This window comes from Lynx rufus, unplaced genomic scaffold (genome assembly GCF_022079265.1).
Source record: "Lynx rufus isolate CCGP_SWC_20201006 ecotype Redwood Valley unplaced genomic scaffold, mLynRuf1.p SCAF_3, whole genome shotgun sequence".
In the NCBI taxonomy this organism is placed as follows: domain Eukaryota; kingdom Metazoa; phylum Chordata; class Mammalia; order Carnivora; family Felidae; genus Lynx; species Lynx rufus.
This window is the reverse complement of record NW_025814845.1, coordinates 128250030-128271371: the sequence shown is the minus strand read 5'-3', so window position 1 is coordinate 128271371 and position 21342 is coordinate 128250030. Positions and strand designations below refer to the sequence as shown.

The 21342-nt window shown below is 43.9% G+C and overlaps 2 long non-coding RNA genes across 7 annotated transcripts in view; one reads left to right on the top strand and one right to left on the bottom strand.

The window, feature by feature from the left end:
* Window positions 1-11488, bottom strand: part of LOC124520819 (uncharacterized) — a 29755-nt gene extending 18267 nt beyond the window's left edge. The window contains exons 1-2 of one of the 5 annotated variants that reach the window (XR_006964405.1): window positions 11415-11488; window positions 1751-2011 (exon numbers count right to left, since the gene is read on the bottom strand). This is a non-coding gene — a long non-coding RNA (uncharacterized LOC124520819). Of the gene's footprint in view, window positions 1-1750; window positions 2012-8196; window positions 8718-10936; window positions 10985-11414 lie in introns of those variants that run through there. The other 4 variants (XR_006964406.1, XR_006964404.1, XR_006964403.1 and 1 more) reach the window with 4 other exon arrangements.
* Window positions 11274-20812, top strand: LOC124520820 (uncharacterized). 2 transcript variants are annotated; one of them, XR_006964409.1, is made up of 4 exons: window positions 11274-11382; window positions 19073-19123; window positions 19286-19383; window positions 20642-20812. It is a non-coding gene; the product is annotated as an uncharacterized LOC124520820 (long non-coding RNA). The 2 variants fall into 2 exon arrangements; XR_006964408.1 differs by lacking the exon at window positions 19286-19383.
* Window positions 20813-21342: the final 530 nt, after the last annotated feature.

The following is a 21342-nucleotide window of genomic DNA, read 5'->3' as shown; positions in this document are numbered from 1 at the left end:
ACCTAAGGACACAGGGAGAAACAGGCATACCTAACCTTTTCTGATACACAAGTTTGTGTTGGTCGATAAACACACAAGCTTGTAGGGAACACATACACATGACATGTCCCAGGTTAAAACAAGTTGTACATCTTTTGGGTGCAGCCACCACATTCTCACAATATGACCTCTATTTGCTATGGGCAGGACTAACTTTCTTTGTAGGGAGAAAGGAAATGCCAGCACAGACAGAAGCAAAAATGAGGGGAGAGCAGCCTGGAGCCAAAGAGCACCCTTCTTTTTTTTTTTTTTAATGTTTATTTTTGAGAGAGAGAGAGAGAGAGAGAGAGACAGAGTGTGAGTGGGGGAGGGGCAGAGAGAGGGGGAGACACAGAATCCGAAGCAGGGTCCAGGCTCCGAGCTGTCAGCACAGAGCCCATTGCAGGGCTTGAACTCGCAAACCGTGAGATCATGACCTGAGCTGAAGTTGGACGCTTAACCGACTGAGCCACCCAGGTGCCCCAAAAGAGCAACCTTCTGAAAGGATGCTTGAGCATTTGGGGAGCACTGATTTGCAAGTGTTTACACCCTTCCCATTCTGCGGCCTGTTCACTGAAACCTGCAGCTCAGAAATGGGTTTTGGGGGCGCTTGCTGGCTTGTTGTGTAGAGCATGTGACTCGATCTCGGGAGTCAGGAGTTCAAGCCCCACATTGGGCATAGAGCTTACTTAAGAAGGAGAAGGAGAAGAGGAGGAGGAAGAAGGAAAAGGAGAAGGAGAAGAGGGAGAAGAAAAAGAAGAGGAAGAAGAAATGGGTTTTGTAGGGGGAATGTGGGATTTAGTGGAAAGGTCTTGGGACCGAGTTCAAACCTGGGTTCCCTGGCTCCGTCCATCCTTTACCATCTTACCTGTTACTTTACCTATATAAAAAGCACAGCGAAATCCAACACTTTCATAGTGATTTCAGTGTGCCCCACCCTGTTCTAAGCACTTTATGTCACTGAACCATTTGATGCTCACAACAACGCTCTGAAGTCACACTACAATACTCCTTGTAGGAGACTGAATGACAGTCCCCAAAGATACCCAACGGTATCTGAATCACACTCTCCAAAGGTATCGCATTCTATTCTGGCAATCTGTACATGTTACTTCATATGGAAAAGAGAGTCTTTGGAGATGTGGTTAAGGATTTCAAGGTAGGGAGATTTTCCTGAATTATCTGGGGGAGTCCTAAATGCCATCACATGTCCTTAGAAGAGAAAGGCAGAGAGAGACTACAGACACACAGAGAGGCGAATGCATGGTGGCCGCAGAGCCAGGATTGGGGCGATGTAGCCATAAGCCAAGGAATACTGGCAGGCATCCAAAGCTGGAAGAGGCAAGGACAGATTCTCCTCTAGAGCCTCTGGAGGGATACTGCTGTCAGGCTTTGGTGTCCAGGATAGTGGAAGTGTTGTTTTAAGCCACCAAGTGTATGGTAATTTGTTACACACGTTGCACATTTGTTACAGCAGCCACAGGAAACCGTAAGTATACCTCCATTCTACAGATGAGGAAACTGAGGCATAAAGAGATTATGTAACCTGCTGGGGTCTCCCAGCTGATAAATAGCAGAGTCACATTTGAAGCCAGATGGGGGTGTCTCTGGGCTCTGAATACATCTGTCTGCTGCTGAGAGGACACAGTAACCCACTGGAGGCCAAGACCCCACTGTCGCACACAACGTGAGCAGCTTTGCCCCAGAGACAGAAGAGTCATTCAGTGCCCACCTTGGCTCTGTGTTCACTGCAGTTCCTCACCATCCCCCCGCATCGGTGTCTCTGCAGTTGGTACAGGACAGGTGAGCTGCAGAACGTCCCCCTGTTGACTGCTTGCTGGTCACTCCCTGGATGGTTCCCTTCCCCAACAGACCAGTGCTGCAGCATGGTGCCCTCAGGAGGGCTACAGCTCCCTAGCTGAAGCACCTGGAACTCTCTGGTGGGTTCTGACCTGGGCTGAAATGCCACAGACAGTCAGATTTATACATGATCCTGTAAAGAAAAAGCGAAAACAGATGTCAGAATTCGGCTCTTTCTTCCTTTTTTTTTTTTAATGTTTGTTTATTTTGAGAGAGAGAGATAGAGAGCAAGTGGGGGAGGGGCAGAGAGAGGGAGACAGGGAATCCCAAGCAGGCTCCACGCTGTCAGCGCAGAGCCTGATGCAGGGCTCGATCTCACAAACTGAGAGATTGTGACCTGAGCTGAAACAGGGTCAGAGGCTTAACCGACTGAGCCACCCGGAAACCGATGGTCTCTCCTTCAATAAAAATATGAATACAAAGCTATCAAGGTCAGGTAGGAAGCAAATGTGTGGGGTGGGGGCTAGTTTCCTGTACCGGTAGGAGCTGGTGAGAGTCATAGGCCTTTGCCTTCTGCTAACACAGGCTCAACCTTCTTCCCTAGATAAGCAGGGAAAATGGTGCCACTCAAAAAATGATGTCCGGAAGAATCCTTCATGCATTTGTCCCCTTGGCTAATTCCTTATGGCAGAAACTCCCGATATCTTTTTCCCCCTTCACGCCTCCCGCTAGAGGTCCTGGTTGTGACTGGACACATGGCTGCCCAGAAGAAAGAAAGATCACATTTCTCACCTCTCTTGCAACTAGTTGTGTCTGACCAAGTTCTGGCTGATGGGATACAGGTAGAAATGTTGTGTGAGACTTCAAGGTGCGACCTTAAAGGGTAGAACATGGCCTTCTTCCCCCTTGCCTCTTTCTGACTGCCTAAAATCCAGGTGCAATGGTTGGCCTCGCCCGGCCATCTTGAGGCAATGGGGTAGAAGCCTCATGCTGAGCATCATGGAGAAGCAAGAGAAAAGAAGTCTAGGTCCCTGAGACACCCTCTTAGGCACAGACTGCCTACCATGGTCTTCCTTCACATGAGACCACTGCTATTTTGGGTTTTAGCCCAAACTGACGGGCCCTTTTCCCACAACTGTAGTCACCCTTATTTGAATGTCAGTCACCACAGTGACCTTAAGTGACAAGACAGTCTTTGCCTCCAAACCCAGCTCAGTCAGCCAGCTCTGTTATTCCCACACAGAGTTAAAGAAAGCCAAGAGAGGGAATATATAGGGGGGAATGTTCTGGATCTGCCTTAAACGACGGTGAAGCTGAACCACAAAAGCTAGTCTTTCTTTTCCTTTTTTTTTAAGTTTATTTATTTGAAAGAGAGATAGAGCAAGTGAGTGAGAGGCAGAGAGCGAGGGAGACAGAATCCCAAGCAGGTTCCACACTGTCAAGACGGAGCTCGACACGGGGCTCAAACTCACAAAACCTCGAGATCATGACCTGAGCCGAAACCAAGAGTCAGATGCTTAACCGACTGAGCCACCCAGGCACCCCAAAAGCTATTCTTAAATAACATTAAAGCCATGCCATTATGCTTCTGTCGCCCACTTGTTGAGTTACTTGAACTGCCTGTACACAGTTTCAATTTCAAGAGAGGAAAGGATGTATTCAAATCACATGCGATGGCCGCTTTGTGGTATGAGTTACATGTCTGTACTTGTCTTGTGTCCCAGCGTCTTATGTTCCCAACTACAGGGCAAATGTACAAGGACCACATCTAATGCGTGTTTATCTTCTCTCTGGAGCCAGTTACATGGGCTGCTTCTTACAAACGGGCTTACTGGGATTACACAGGTAAGCCTTTGTCAAAATTGCTTTAGATAGGTCAACCATCTGCACACTTATGTATGTCTCAGTTGGTTTCCTAGCATTTTTTGCCTTCTCCTAGTTTACTCAAAGAAATTCCTCATAATCTTTTCTTTAAAAATTTTTTTAATGTTTATTTCTGAGGCAGAGAGAGACAGAGCATGAGTGGGGGAGGGTCAGAGAGAGAGGGAGACACAGAATCAGAAGCAGGCTCCAGGCTCTGAGCTGGCAGCAGAGCCCGATGCGGGGCTCGAACTCACAAACCATGAGATCATGACGTGAGCCGAAGTCGGTCGCTCAACCGACTGAGCCACCCAGGCGCCCCAAGAAATTCCTCATAATCTTTAACGTTTCTCCTTGCAGTAATATTCCATGGCTTTCTTCTTTGTTTGAGAATTAGATGCAAATAAGTATTGATTTGCAAATTCTAACTCAGCAGCTGAATGCTTCAGGCAGAGGTGTCCATGTTCCTTTGCCTTTCTCTATGTGGACTCCTTCAGGAAAATAATTTCGTTCTTTGAAAATGCAAGAAATTCTCATTTCGAAGTCACCAGTATTGTAATTGCTTTTTTATTATGATTATCGTGAACAACTTTTGTTGGAATTCTGTTCAAATAGCAATCTACTTACATAAACACAGTTTAACAAATGTGTTTTGTACTTATATGCTATTTTACAGTGTTGCTTCAATGATTTTACATTTTTATTATATTTACTGCAAGCACATTTACTAATGCATTAAGCTATTTCATTGTCAGTTAGGTTTTTAAAAAACATGTCCTGTCAGAATCCTCAGCACTATGCTTTAATCTTACTATTTACAACCAGAATGAAAATTAAATCGGTGCTTTCAAAACAAACCTTTCAGCTTCAAAGGTCAGCTAATGTTAACCTAATCTCATAGTTCATAGAGATGGGAAGCTTCCTGAACATGGACTGTGGATAGCTCCAAAACTCTCCACCTGAGACTTTTCGTGCTATTTGGCTAGAAGCTCCCAGAGAAAATGCCTACCAGCAACACTCATTCCAAAATGGTTCCTTTCTAGAAATGGGACCAACACCCAATCTCCAGAGTACAGGTATAAACCTAGGGAGTTGACACAGAGCCAGTCAATGGTAAGTCAGGAAAGCTTGTGGAGTCAGTCTATGGAACATGTTTTAATTTTAGTTGTTCCACACCAACAAGAAGAATTTTGAAAGAAAGTAATCAAAACCAAACAGCCAGGATCCCCTTTGCCTCACTTAAGGCAGTGATCTGCATTGCTGGCCACCCTAAAAAGAGTCCAAGCAGAGACATACATAATACCCTTGACCTGAGATCTTGAGGGCACTGGCCCTTCTCAGTGCTGCTTCTAAGTTTCAGCCCAGCAAGAGTTTCCAGGGGACTTAACTCTTGCCAAGAATAAGCCTTCAAGGTCATGTCATATCTCTCTGATATCAAGTAGAAATTTGTATATAAAGTAGACAGTTGAGACCCCGTGTTCTGTAAAGAATAGATATTTATCTAAAGGGTTTTCTGCCCTGTCCGTGTTGAATTTACCTGAAACAGGTATCAAAATCCACAGAGTAATCTTGTGTAAGCAGAAAACCAGAATTACGTAAGGCAGAAACCGAAGCTGATGTTCTTGGATGCCATGTCTCTTTGTCCTCTCCTTCTACACTGTCACCCCTTATTCTTCATCTCTTACTACCACTGGCTAAGGTCAGGGTTTGCCATCAATCAATCGGTTTACTGTGAAAACCTGCTATGCCCATTTCTCAGCCTTCCTTCAGCTTCCACACTATACAACTGTGGTTGTTTTTTACCAATGGTGTACTCTCACAGGAAGTCCTATTGCCTTCAGAATAAAATTTAAATCCTTGGGGAACTTGGGTGGCTCAGTTGGTTAAGTGTCCAACTCTTGATTTCAGTTCAGGTCATGATCTCCCAGTTTGTGAGTTTGAGCCCTACATCAGGCTCCACACAGACAGTGGGGACAGTGTGGTGCCGTCTCCCTCTCTGTCTCTCTCTCATTCTGTCTCTCAAAAATAAATAAATAAACATCTGTAGGCCTTTCCACACACTCTTTGCCCCAGTCTTCCAGAGTCGGCCCCAAACTCATCTCGCTGTTTTATGCCTTTGCACAAGACCTCCCGTCTGCCGGGTGTGTCGACTGTCCCATCTCTCTCTTCATCTGTTAATCTCTTGGTCCCATACTCATTTCCTAAGAGTCAACTCAGGAAGCCTTCCCTAACTTTTCAGTGCCCTCCTCTTGGCCCCCTTTGTGTCCTGGGCACATCTCTGTCAGGGAGGCTATCTTGTTGTGTGGCACGTGTGAACCGCTGTGAAAGGCGGGCCTACGCCGGCCAACTCCATCTTGTTCTGTGTCCTTCACCTTGACCACCCCTCCTCCCCTTGAGTAACCTCCCGCTCACCCGTTCAAACTTCCCCATCAAAACACGCCTGGCGACCTGCGTAACAGGACTCCGACCCTTCCCCAGCCAATCGGCTGAGGCCACAGCCATTACCTCACCAGCTGCCCCTAGGCCCCAATAAAACCTTTGTCCTTTTGAAACTCGCTCTCTCTCCCCGGTCTCTCACCGCTGCGTCGGTGCAGGTAGGGGATTGAGCTCGAGCTAGCTCGAATAAAGGCTCTTTTGCTTTTGCATCGGACTCGGCTCCCTAGTGGTCTTTGGGGATCGCAAATTCTGGGCATAACAGCTGTACGTCATGAGCACCAGTGTAAGGTAGACTGTAAGATCCCTGTAGACCAGCTGTGCATTATTTGTCAGTGCTTGGCACAGTGTCTGGCACAAACTATATGCCCAATAAATACTAATTAATTACATGAGTGGATCCATGGTCATATAGAAATAGAGTGAAGGAACCATAGCTAAGGTGCCTACTGCAAATCAAGACAAAATGGAGCCTTCCTACCCTTTTCCTTCTCAGTGAGTCTCCCACTTCACCCTCTGTGTCTACCTTTTCTTCCTTGACTCTTAGGCACCAGCATCGTGAGCAGGTGCCTGAGAACATACTGAAGTTGGGGGAAGGTGAGGAATGTTCTAGAATGGTGCATTTGTTTTTCTACCTATTTCCAGATAAGCTCCTACTATTCCCATTCATATTGGATATTAGCTAAGAGCCACAACAAAAATTTGGAGGCTAGGGAAAAGGCTTGGAAAGGAAGGGAGGGAAAACCACTAGTGCTAGTGAAAAGACAGCCCCATAAGATGAAGTTATAAAGAACCTCTTCAAATTGAGAGAGATGCAGTTAATTTATAAATAACACAACAATGTAAACTTCCACGCACACATTTACACCATTGGATGCGCACACTCTTCTCCATTGTTCTGCAGAGATTCATTTTCTGCATGAATCCCTGACCTGGGAAGCTGACATCTCTGGGTTGTATCACCCAGGCTCCTTGCCCCCTGGCTCTGGCTTAGGACAGACCCATGGGAGGCACCATTAGTAGATCAGAAAGAAGGAATAGAAAGAGGTAGAGGTATTCATTTCCTGTCTCCCTTCCTATCTGCCTGGCTTCTGGCAAAGTTCACTCGTCCTATTTTCAACAGAACTGTTAAGCCAGTCACAGACAGGATGAAGTTATCCACACTTATTTAAAGAATATCGTATCAGTAGCATTAAGTTAGTGAGCTTTGTAAATGCCATTGCCACAAGAACAGAGAAAGCCAGAGACATTTTAGCTGCATAGTGTTTGGGGCCATAGTGGACAGTTTCTCCTCCTGTGTCTCTCTTCTGGGACAAGGGCCACTCCTGCCCACATGTGCTCAGGCCCTTATACCTTCACTCATGTAACAAATATTGATAGAGTACCCAAGACATTTAATCTGTGATAATGAACTTAAGCCATGATGGCGTCCAAAAGTCACTTCCACTCTCCCTTTGCTCAGTGACCAAAGTCAAATGTTCTATCTGAAAGCCAAATTATCTGCTTCTGCTTTCTCCAATGGTCTTTGAGATTCTTCTTTTCATACTTCCAGGTCAAAATGAGATATTTGGCGACTGTTTTCCATTGTAGGGGGAAGATATAAATACAGAATATTACCGTAAGAGAAAGTGTTCTAGAGATGTATCTCTTATTGAGGTCAGACACAGTGCTAAGCACTTCCACATGCATTGCTTAATTCACTCTTTAAAGCCCTTGAGGTAGTGAGCATTATTCTCTGTTTCATAGATAAGAAAACTGATTGCTGAGAAGTTACAAAACTTGCCCAAGGTTACACTGGCTCCCAACTGCCAAGTCTGGATTCAGACACAGAGACGCCAGAATGCTTGCTCTTAATGACAACACTCTAGCACTGTGAGAACTCAGACAAGCTGGTCATGCTCTCTATGCCTGAATTTTCTCCACTGAAAAATAAGAGGGCAAGATTAAATCATTGAAAAAAGTCCCTCTTGCTCTAAAGCTGTGTTCTGCTCAGGAGGCTGCTTTACTTCTATTAACCACCAGGTGGTGCACAGCCAACCCAGCGATCCGATTGCCAAGATCTACCTGGCCCCTCCGCCTTCCTACCTCGGTCTGGGAATGGAGTGGAAACTTATTCCCAGTTGTGATTGGTGCAAAGCCACACTGCCTCCACGTGGCAGAACCAAGAGTTTAACCCTTTGGTCTGACTCCTATGGTGTATTTCCATCAGCTGCACTGCCGCCGTTCTTAGTTGACAAGATGTGAGAGAACTGGGGTCTCAAGCCATCGTTTCCAATTAGCTCCTTTGCAGCACCTTTTTGTTTTCTGCAAGTAGGGTGTTAGAATTAACATTTAAGTAAATACTGGTAAAGAAGTAGATGCATGCCATACTAACGTGGATGTTCTTAATCAATGAAGGAGAAAGTTACTGTCAATAGCACACCCAAACCCAGTCTCTGAAATCCCTGGGAGGCCTCTGACCAGTGGCACACATTTGTATATGTGAAAACAGAATAAACTGAACTTGGTTTGCAAAGATGGAGAGACAGTTTGTGACAGGAGCCCAGCCAGGGGCTTGCTGCCATGGAAACAGATTTCAAATCCACACAAATGGTCTCTTCAGGGAAAATGAGTCACAGAAGTACAGATGGTCTGACCATGTTCTTCTCTGACAACCTCAGGCGCTGAGGAACTACAGGAATTGTCATCAGGATGTTGACTATTCCTTGGTGGGGGAGAAAATGACCTCCTGGCTGGCTCAACCGTGGCCTGCTCGTCTCCATGCTCTGAGATAAACAATGGAGAACAGACATGAAGCATTGATGCCTAGGGACTTGGAAAATGAAAGGGAAAAAGACGGAGGGAGACAAGGATACTTCTTTCTTCAAGCTCTGCTTAAGGTTCATTGTGTGTGTGTGTGTGTGTGTGTGTGCACGCTAAATAATAAAACTGGCAGTGACAGCCAGATGTCAAACATTTCCAAGGAGAGAAGACACAGTCCCAGGAAGTGAACAGAGCTGTTTCATGGGAAGTATCAACCTTTTCCCTTACTGCATTATCAGCTTACACCCACTCTCCAGATTCTGAGATCTTGTAACTCAGAGCCGTCTGACCAGTTATCCTGGCTGACTGTGAAATCCTTTTGGAAGAGCAGTACAGATGTCTGCTAAAGAGAAGAAACTTGTAAAGATCACTATGCTCATTTAGAACCAAATTTTCCAATCTGGATTCCTGTTTTCTCCTCCTAGTGGAAAACAAAAACAAAAACAAAACTTGTTTCAGTCTCTAAAAGATCATTTTTTTAATTAAATTGACATGATTTATTTAGAATGTCAGTGTGGTTTGTAAAGATGGTTTCATAAGAAAAGAGTTCATCTCCCTCTAAAGCTAGGTCACACAAACACCCCAAGAGCTAGAAAATCAGCTATGAATCCAGCATCAACACGCTTGGTGGAAGCAATTAACACTGAGTCAGATCCAAATACATGTTGGGAGCTGATATGACTTTAATCGTTGCATCCCACTGTGTGAAGAAACATGCACTTATATTAGCTCTAGGTCAGTGATTGTAGCTCCCCGCATTTATGAGCTTGGAGTCTTGTCAGGCTGAACAAATGAAATCATATTTGTGGCCCCTTTGGTCTCACCATCTTCCCTGGCATGGACTATTCTTCCCATGAAATGTCAGCTCTCATCAAGAGAACAAAGGAAGCCAGGATATTAACTTGAAGAGAACTAAGACACCATCTGGTGGCCATTCACTATAAATCTTTGCCTCAGATGCAAATTCCTTGCACAAAGGAGCCTGATCTTTTGATTTGTAGGCTGCAGGGAACCAGTCTGTATTACCTGTGAAAGCCTGGGAATACCCAAACTTCCACAGCCTGACAGACCTCTTTTCAGTCTTTTTCCCCCATTTTAAAGTACCCAGGCCCAAGTTTTATAACAACATTCTAACCGTGCAGCCCAGAGGGGATGCTCCTCTTTGCGTCTTTCACAGCATGAGAAAAAGTCATTTCAGTTGTGATATTTTACCCTTTAGTTGTGAGGGATCTTGAAAGGAAAAACTGCCTGAGAAATCCTGATTTTTTTCCCTATGAATTCTCTGCAGTAAATAGAAAATTAAATTAAATTAGATTAAATTAAAAAGGCCTATCAGTCTCGCCTTCTCATCTAAAACTTCCTTCACTGACTAAAGACCATTTTTCCAAGACTAATGCATTACAAACTTAACCGTCCCCATATCCAACCTCCTGCCTTGGGATCCCTGACCACAAACTGGCCTTTGTCCTCTTTTGTAGATGGCAATGACTAAAGTGACCTCAACTTGACACTTTCTGATTGGTAACCACAGAACAAAGATATCCCTGAGGAAAATCCTCAAGCAAAATTCTTCATCAGGCTCCCTTACTCCCACTTAGCTGGTGGGGCCCATCCTTTCTCTGACCACTTCTCTCCCTAACTCCACAATAGTCCATCCCGACCAATATGGGAAGTTTGTGTCCCAATTATAAGAAGCCTTTCTTGCTAAAGTAAAATACTCTCTGAGGTTATCTTCATTTTAAAGGTGGTTCCACAAAACCTACATGAACGAGCCAAAGAATAGAATTTCTAATAGTATAATGGCGGGGGGGGGGGGCGGGCAGTTGATTATGTTATGGCTATGCACAGTAGACCTTGCCTGAAGCCCCTCCAACTATAGGAAGCCCCTTTTTTGCCTACTGGTAAGGCTGCCCTTCCAGAAAGGATCTCAAAGACCCTGAATTCTATGTCGTAAAAATGAACATCTTTCTCCCCAATGTCAGCACCCCAGTGCCCATGGCTCTCGCCTGGATGAGACAAGTACCTTTACCTCTTCTTTCTCCTACTGTGGTTGGTAGAACTGTGTTCAGACTTGCCTGTTCTGAAATAAATAGCTGGGCACTTCTCAGAAACGGGTACTTCACGTTAATTAGCAGGAAGAAGATGAAACAGGAACCCAACTCAGAAGGAGCCATTCACCTCACAGATCAGGAGTAACAAGTTGGGGGGAGGGGGCAGGAGGCCAGGGTGTGGAGGAAGGAAGGGGGTGCAATCAGGCAAGTAGAAGTTTTCTCTGGCACAAATTGGTTTGTTTTTCCTTGTCCGGGACTAGAAAAGGTTGAAAGGAGGGCGAGTCTTTTATCAATCACTTTCCTGGGCCATTTAGGTAGTCACGAATGCATCCCCAATTGCAAAGGCCAAAGGCCGGAACAATCTTGTCAGTTCACTCGTTTCAAGATGCCTGAAGCACCTGGACTTCAGGTAACTGGGGTGAGTACCACATGTGATTTTGCTCCTCTTACCTGATCTACTGAGTGCCCAAGTACAGATGTCCTTGCTGCCACTTGCTCATCTTCCACTCTCAGCTGGGACGCAGAGATGCCAGCGACAGAGAGGCTCAGAGTTGAGTGGAGGGGAACTGGAAGGGCAAGACCATTACAAGGGGGCCTTTCACAACCCCTCCTAGCCTTCAGCAGCCAATGGCCCTGAGATCTTGGGGAAAACAAAGCCTAGGCTTCTGATCTCATGACTTCTCAGATTTCAAGAACTCCTCATTAGCCATGGACATGAGAGTTTGTCAGAAGTACTCAGTCACTAGAAAGTTTGACAGAAAAATCATAAGGTGTTACTGCCAAGGCACTACTTTAAGAGCAGAGACACAACTGGTTGAGAGGTCAAGGGAACCACCATGTTGTGAATTGAATGATGTTCTCTCTCAAATAATACATATATAGGACTTCTTAATTCCATGGTACCCCAGAATGTGACCTTGTTTGGAGATGGGGTAATCAAGTTAAAATGAGGTCAACAGGGTGAGCCCTAATCCTATATGATCGATGTCCTTCTACCAAGGGGAGATTTGCACATACAGATACACACAGGGAGAATACCACACCAAGGAGCGAGGCCTGGAACAGATTCTCCCTCAGAGCCCCGAGAAGGAATCAACCTTTCTGACTCCTTGATTTTGGACTTTCAGCCTCCAGAACTGGGACACAGTAAATTTCTGTTGTGTAAGCCGCCTAGTCTGTGGTACCTTGTTATTGCAGCCCTAGGAAGTGAATACACAGGGTCTATCCCTGGGTCCTCTCTGGATGGCCATGTGTGAAGGGAGGTTTCTCCACCACTCTGGGTAGTTAGAAGTTTGGCTGGATGCATTCCAGAATCCCTTCCAGCCCAAGTCTCTGATTCTCTGGCCTCTGGGCCTACAAGAACAAGGGGGACATCTGTCCCACTCAGCACCCTAAGAGGTTAACGGGCTGACCCTGATTTTGTGCACCACGTTCAATCACCCAGTTCCAAAGACATTAGTTGTCTAGAGCGGCTGTGCCCAGAGATAGGGGTGAGGCAGGAAATTGTTGCTGGGTTCTAAAGCACTATTTTAAATACTATATGTATACTCAGGAATTTGAAGCACATTTAAAAAGTAAGTTGGTAAACAGGCTAAAGAGTATTTCTCCCTTCCCCATAAGCCCTGATTCTCCTCTGGCCATGCTTGTCTTGAAGTTCAGAGCACGGTATTCTTACGTGTTGTTATTGGATGGTAGTAATGAAGAAGCCCACGCCTTTGAACCCACCTTGCTAACCACAGTCTCTCTTCCTGCCTCTTTCCCACAGCCTCTACCATCAATCTGGTTGGGTTGTGCATGGAGATATGTATGTGCTGGGTGAGCTCAAAGTGTGTTTGGATTGCAGGTGCGGGCTTGTTGGACCAGAAGGTGCAGGAGCGGTGGGTGTGGTGAGGGTGGAGACCAAGGTTGGCATACGTGAGCAAGCTGGGGAACATTTTGGTGGGTCTATGGGTTCTCGAAGGTGCCTCTTTCTCCAAATACTGGTATCTTTTCTTTTGCAAGATGTTTATTAAGCCAGCCGCAGCTGTGGGAACTAGACCTGAAATTTAATAGGTCAATTCAATCGCTTGTTTGGACATTTTGGTACCAAAGGTGGTGGTGGGACCATACTAGGATGGGTTTAATTGCAAGGCACCCCAAGCCCTTCTCCTTTAGAGGCCTCCTGGTGTGTGACATCGCTCATATTGGAGCAGTGAACTCAGAAAAGAGATCCTGGGCCACAGCAAGGACCATGCCTGGGGCTGACCTAATGTAACTTCTCACTGGTGGCTAGTGGGTGAGGGAGGGCAAAAGCCTGTAATGTGCCAGGAAAATGAGTGGGGCAGGAGTAAGGGGGAAGGAGTGAGGGCAGGCTCCTTTGAGGTTCAATCTGTGCTGAGCAACTAAAATGAGGGTGATGTAATGAATAATCTGCAGACTTCCAACTGCTATAATTCTGTGTGAATAATTCTGATAATGACCCTTTACTCAGCAAGGGTGGCATCCAGATAAGCAGATTGCTGGAGCTCTCCTGTCAGCTTATGTTCACAGCACACTCGATTGCCATCTGACATGGCGTAACATACCACCGTGACTGACATTTCCCTGTTGGGCCTGCCTAGGCTGTGGGGGAAATGACGAAACAAACCCATCCAGGTGGGGACAGGGCCATTCCTGTCTTCAGGGCTGCTCACTTCCTCCTCTCCCTGTGGCTGGGCCCCGGGGGCCGGCCCGCACTTCTCAGGCTAGAGGCAAGGTCAGATGGACAGAGGCTTTTCCTTGGGAGAAGAGATTAGATATTTTCTTTCTTGAAAGGAGCCTTGTGGGAAGGGGAGAAAGATTGTCACGACAAAGAGGCTGGGCTACGGGTTTTTTGCGCATCTCAAAATTTGGTATCATGTGTATGTTCCACACACCGTGAAGTTTTGTGTTAGCTCTCCCGACATCCCTTTGCTCCCTTTGGTAAGCGTGCTCCTAAGGGCTCTTTGGGAAGCTGCCCCTCCCTACATTCTCAACCCAAGTGGTCTAAGAGGAACTTCACCCCTACTTCCAACCCTGGAAGGGAACACACAGCCGGGGCCTGGCCAATGAGAGGACTGCCCCTCCCAGGCGCAGGGATTGGTTCAGGCGCTGGCCAGTCAAGGACACTCCTGAGATTTTTGTCGCAATCATTGGGAAACAGGTGCTCTATTTCTGCTGGAGTTTCTAAACTAATAGGATTATTCTAGCACGGCCAGGAAGCACCTCTGCCAACTTGGGAGAAGAGACCGACCAAGAATAAAGCCAACAGAGAATAAAGCCAAGCAGAGAGAGGCTTTGCGTAGAGGGTGGGAGAAGATATTGATTGGTTTCTGAGATCCATTCAAGCATCTAGAATTGGCTTTGTTTGAAATTGACCCCATAAATTTTCAGACATATGAAGCAATAAATTCTCAACCTCTGTTTCTGTCTCCCCCCACCCCCCGATTTTGTGTTGGGTTTCCTTCATTTGCAGTGGACAGAATCATGAACAATACGCAAAGCCTGTCACCTCCAAAGGCCCAGCATGCAGAGTCCACTGTGGCCTCTCACAGGCACAGCTCTGCTGTCTAAGATGGTGAGGGAATGGGCCACATCTCACAGAGGGGCCAGTGGATCTGAATTTGTACTCACAATCTCCCCACAATGCCCCTACTCATTTCTTTTTCTCTTCCTTTTTTTAATCCCACTATTATATTTATTTCTCTTCTTTCCTTTGCTCTTGTCTCTCTCTTGATTTTACCTAGATTTTTTAAAATGCCAAACATTTTGCATTGCCAGAGGGCAGGTACTCAGAAAACGATGGGGCATAAGGACACAGGAGCAGCTGGAAAAGGCCCCTGCTGGTCAATTATGGAACAATTTGAGCACTAAAATAATGGAGGGCAGTAATGAATTATAGACTATTAAAAACATGGGAATCTATGAATCCATGCCAATAATAAATAATGGAATGAACAAACGCACAAATAAATAAATAAGTAGAGAAGGAAAAGCTTTTGCTTACAACACAATATTGAGTGCCAGCCAATAAATCACCGACAAAAGAGATCATTGAAAATATTTGAAAATTTTTCATGTTGAAAAATCATCATTTTAAAGCCATTGTAGTAAAAGTTTATATAGACAAGAGTGGATCAATGGATTCCAATGTTAGGGGAAATTTTAATAAAGAGCAGGATATTTTCATAGTCTCAAAGTGTCTCCCTGCAGAGTGCTCATCAGTTGCGGGGTGAAGCAGGGTAACTGTCCAGTGGAGAGATAAGATCATGTCTAGATCAAAATCCACATCAGCAATGCAGAATGGGCGAACATTATGTGCCTCCAGATAGGACACCCTCACAAGAACACATGACTTTGGTGATATTCTGGCATAACTAAAATCTAACCATAAGAAGCCATTCAACAATCCCAAATGATGGGGAATTTCTCTCTCTCTCTCTCTCTCTCTGTCTCTCTCTGTCTCCCCCTCTCTTTAGTTAATTTTACTGTGGTAAAAAAAAACCACATAACATAAAATTTATCGTCTGAACCATGTTTAAGCTTACAGTACAGTAGTGTTAACTATATGCACCCTGTTGTGCAACAGACCTCTAGAACTTTTTCATCTTGCAAAATTGAAATTCTATATCCATGGAACAACTCTCCTTTTCCCTCTCCTCCAGAGTGCTTGGCAGCCACCATTCTACTGGATGTTTCTTTTTTTTTCTTTTCTTTTTTTCTTAAAAAAATTTTTTTAATGTTTATTTATTTTTGAGAGAGAAAGAGAGAGACAGAGCACCAGTGTGGGAGGAGCAGAGAGAGAGAGACACACAGAATCTGAAGCAGGCTCCAGGCTCTGAGCTGTCAGCACAGAGCCTGACGCAGGGCTCGAACTCACAAACAGTGAGATCATGACCCGAGCCAGAGCTGGATGCTCAACTGACTGAGCCACCCAGGCGCCCCTCTACTGGGTGTTTCTAAGAGGTTGGCAACTTTACGTGCTTTATATAAATAGAATAATGCACCATTTGTTTTTTTATAACTGGCTTATTTCAGCTAGCATAATGTCCTCAAAGTTCATCCATTTGTAGCCTATGTCAGAATTTCCTTCCTTTTTTAAGGCTGAGTAATATTCCATTCTATCTATATGTAGAAACCGCATTTTCTTTATCCATTAATCTGTTGATGGACATTTACGTTGCTTCAACCTCTTGGTCATTGTGAATAATGCTACTATGAGCATGGGTGTGCAAATATTTCAAGATCTTCCCTTCTATTCTTTTATGTACCCAGAAGTGGGATAGCTGGATCATATGGTAAATTATATTTTTAATATTTGGAGGAAACTCCATACTGTTTTCCATAGTGGTTGCACCAATTTACATTCCCACCAACAGTGCACGAGATCTTTTTTCTCCATATTTTTGCCATAATTTGTTATCCTCTATTTTTCTGATACAGGCCATTCTGGTGGCGTGAGGTGATTTTGATTTGTATCTTCCTAATGATTAATGTTGTTGGGCATCTTTTTATAAGCTTTCTGGCCATTTGTGTATCTTTCTTGGAGAAATGTCTGTTCAAGCCCTTTGTCCATTTTTTACCAGATTGTTCGTTGTTGTTGAATTGTAGGAGTTCTTTATATATTCTGGTTATTAACCCCTTATCAAGCATATGGTCTGCAAAAATTTTCTCTCTTTCCATATATTGCCTTTCACTCTGTTGGTGGTTTCCTTTGCTGTACAGAAGTTTTTAAGTTTGATGTAGTCTCACTTGTCTATTTTTTTCCTTTTGTTGCCTTTACTTTTGGTATATCCAAAATATAATTGCCAAAGCGAAAGCCATAAAACTTCTCCCGTATGTTTTCTTCTAAGAGTTTTATAGTTTGGGGTTTTATATTTAGGTATTTAATGCATTTTTGTTTAATTTTTTATATGGTGTAAGGTAAGCATCCAAATTTGTTCTTTTGAACAACAGTTTTCCCAACACCATTTGTTTTTAAATATTTATTTATTTATTTATTTATTTTAGAGAGAGTGCACATATGTGTGAGTGGGGGAGATGGGCACAAGTGAGAGAGAGAGAGAGAGAGAGAGAGAGAGAGAATCTCAAGCAGGCTCCATGCTTAGCACAGAGCCTGACACAGGGCTCGATTCCACAGCCCTGGGATCATGACCTGAGTCAAAATCAAATGCTGGATGTTTAATTGAGCCATGCAGGTGCCCCTTTTTTAAAAAAGTTTTTTTTTAATTTTATTTTTATTTTTTTTTATTTTTTCTTCTTTTTTTAACCATTAAAATTTTTTTTTTTTATTTTAAATCCCAGTTAGTTAGCATATAGTGCAACAATGATTTCAGGGGTAGATTCCTTAAAAAATTTTTTTTAAGTTTAGAGAGAGAGAGAGAGTGCCAACACCATTTGTTGAAGAGACTATCTCTTCTTTATTGTGTAACCTCAGTGTCTTTGTTGACAATCATTTGACTACAGACATGAGAGTGTATTTCTGGGCTCTCTGTTCTATCGGTCTGTATGTCTTTCTTTACACTATACTATACTGTTTTGATTACTGTAGCTTTGTAATATATTTTGAAATTAGAAAGTGTGAGGCCTCCGGCTTTGTTTTTCTTCCTCAAGATTGCTTGGCTATTTGAGGTCATTTGATGTTCCATATGAATAATTTAAAGATTTTTTTCATTTCTTCAAAAAATTCCACTGATATTTTGATAGAGATTTCATTGAACCTGTAGATTGTTTTGTGTAGTATGAACATTCTAGCAATATTAATTCTTCCAGTCCATAACTGTTGGCTGCTTTTCCACTTATCTGTGTCTTCTTTAATTTCTTTAAACAAAGTTTTGTAGTTTTCAGTATACCAGTCTTGCACCTTCTTGATGAAACCTTGGTTAAGTTTAATCTTAAGTATTTTATTCTTTTTGAAGCTATCACAAATGGTATTGTTTTCTTAATTTTCTTTTCATATGATTCATTCTTAATGCATAGAAACCCAATTGATTTTTGTGTGTTGATTTTGTATCTTGCAACTTTACTGAATTCATTTATTAGTTCTAAGTTGGTGTGTGTGTGTGTGTGTGATCTTTAGGGCTTTCTTCTTTCTTTCTTTCTTTCTTTCTCTCTCTTTCTTTCTTTCTTTAAGAGAGAGAGAGCACAGGAGCAGGGGAGAGGGGCAGAGGGAGGGAGAGAGAGAACCTTTTATTTTTTTTAATGTTTACTTATCTTTGAAAGAGAGGGAGAGACAGACTGTGGGGGGGGGGGGAGCAGAGAGAGAGAGGGAGAATCCAAAGCAGTCTCCAGGCTCTGAGCTTTCAGCACAGAGCCTGGCGCAGGGCTTGAACTCACAGACCGTGAGATCATGACCTGAGCTGAAGTCGATGCTTAACTGACTGAGCCACCCAGGTGCCGAGAGAGAGAGAGAGAGAGAGAGAGAGAGAGAGAATCTTAAGAAGGATCCACACTTAGCATGGAGCCTGACATGGGACTCAATCCCATGACTCTGGGATCATGACCTGAGTTGAAATCAAGAGTCAGGAGCTCAACTGACTGAGCCACCCAGGCATTCCTAGGGTTTTCACTCAATGAACATTTTGTGTTTTAAAAAGGAACTTTATTCTTTATATGTGTTGATGTGCAAAAGATAAAGAAAATTTTCAGAGTAAGGGAGACTAAAGGAACATGGCAACGACATGAAATCCTTGTCCCTAAACTGCATCTTATGTTGGGGGTGGGGGAGATGCTATAAACAACATTATTGCACCAATTAACAAAATTAGAGAACAGATGGTAGATTAGGTAAAAGAATAGTATCAATGTTTAATTTACTAAAGTGGATAACTCTACTGTAGTTACACAAGAAAACAGCATTATTCTTAGGAAGTATATGCTGAGGTATTTAGTAAGGGGACTTGATATATGTCACTTAGTCACAAATGGTTCAGAAAAACAAAATTCGAGAGCTAGAGTGAGAACAAGGGGAAGGGAGATTGAGCACAAATAAAATGAGTAAAAAGGATAAATCTGATTGTACGGTGTGTGTTGTATACTATGTACTATTCCTAATCTTATAACTTCTCTATGGGTTTGAAATTATTTCTGAACTGTTGCTATTGATTTTTCAGAGGCTAATGCCTGATGCATGAGATTTAAGAGAAGAGGCAAAATCAACCTTGGTGAGTACCACTGTTCTGGCCCACAAGAATGATGGTAGGAATGGAGTATGTGTGGGGAAAAAAAGAAGCATAAATAAAGATGCGGGGCTGTTGACACTTGCCTGGAGACGGCGGCTCCCACCAGCTGCACACTTCGGTAAATGACCCCTGTTGTCAAAACAGGCCCCGAGACAGGAACAGCACATGAGACATCTTTCCACATGGATTGGTAGTTTTATCAAGTGGAATTTAATCCCCCCAAATCAAGAGGATTATTTTGGGTAAGTCATTAAAATTATTAATTAAAATGTTAGTGTCGGATTGCCTTTATTCTTGTTTGTAAGATTTCTCTCGGCGCCCAGCCTGCCCCTGGCTCCCCTGTGACTCCATGCTAAATCCAGGGCCTGGGGTGTCATGCTCACTTCTGCCTGTGCCTGAGGAACCCCCTAAAGGTGGGCACAAGGTTTCAAGAGAAGAAGTATTTTAAGACATGCTTCAAGTTAAGAGAAGACTGAATATGTTTGACTGAATAGTTTTGGAGCCTCTGGTACATGCAAGGCAATTTTGGTAAGGCTATGCTCATTGTCCTCAAGCGGTTGACAATCTAAAATGACAAAGCCAGAAAACACACACAAGCTAGACCATCGTAGAAGGTGCATTTTAATAGCCCTCCACATGAGAAATATTGTCAGAAATGGAAATTAGTTGACTCATTGGTGGAAGAATCTAAGGACTCACAATATCCAGAGGGTCACCTGGGTGGCTCAGTCTGACTTTGGTTCAGGTCATGATCTCTCGGTTGGTGAGTTCGAGCCCCACATCCGGGTCAGCGCTGGCAGTGCAGAACCTACTTAGGATTTGCTCGATCCCTTTCTCTCTGCCTCTTCCCTGCTCTCAATTTCTCTGTAAATAAATAAATACCTTTACAAATAAATAAATAAATAAATATCCAGAAAAGTAAAGGACTGTGTAGGCAGAGAGGGTTAAGGAGACTTTACAGAACGAAGAGGAGAGCTGAGATGGAAGGATGGGTGGAATTTGTATATAGGGAGAGTTTTCAAGAGGGGGAGTCCCTATGAGCCAGAGTGGAGACAAGAATGCTTGCGTCTATTTGAAGTGCAGCAAATAAGCCAGGTTGTCATAAGATGAGAGTTTGGGAAGGACAACGAGAGGTAAGCGTTTTTGAGTAGATTGAATATCCAGGCCTCTGAATACCAGCAGCTCAGGCTTTGTGGGCGATGGAGAATCAAAGAAAAGGCTTTGGAGCAGAGGCTGGGGGTAGACGACCCTTTCAGAAGCTATTGGCTATCAGAACCCTTATACTGAGCACCCACTGTGATTCCGGGACTTTCAATACATGTCTCTTATCCTCACAAAAACCTGCAAGGTGGATACAATCACCACCACATTAGCAGGAGAGCTACAGTCCCTGGGAAGGGCAAGTACTTTGCTCGGGCCCACGCAGCTGGCGGAGGTCAGAGCTGGGGTCAGACTGCAGGGTGGAGCTCTGTCCTTGACACCACTTTTCTCTCTCTTTAGCTGTAGTAGGGACACAGAGTCATAACACCTCAACCAGGGCGATGCCAATGGACGTGGAAGGAAAAGAAGGATGTGGGGAAAACATGAAGGAAAAGCTGACAAGACTGGGTGAACAATGAAGTTTAGAAGGTAATGGAAATGGAAGTTAAATAAAGCTTCATTTTGTTTTTCAAGCAAGAACTTCCTGTTTCTACTGTGCTATTTGGGGGGAAAAACAGCAACAACAACTAATCACGATATTGTCGCTACACATCGGACACTATTGTCCTAAAATATAGCCTAGTGTAAGATGTTATAAATATAGATAAATATGTATAGCATGGGAAAGAATCAGATACATGCTATAAGAGGGAAATACACAAATCGCTGTTGAATTTGTCCCTTGGGAGAGAGAAAATCTAAGTGATAAAAGCAAGCACTCACTGAAGAGACAATATTTGACCTGGACTCTAAGAAATGAATACAGCTTTGAATAAGAAATGAATACAGAGGGAAGAAGTGAGGGGAGGATACTCCAGATCAGGGTTTCTCAACCCTGGCTCTGCTGACATTATGAGCTGGAGTAATTCCTTGCTGTGGGAGGCTGTCCTGTGCATTGTAGGATGTTTAGATCTCTGGCTTCTACCCATTAGACACCCTTCCCAGTTCTGACAACCAAAATGTCTCTAGACATTGCTAAATTTCCCCTGGAGGGCAAAATC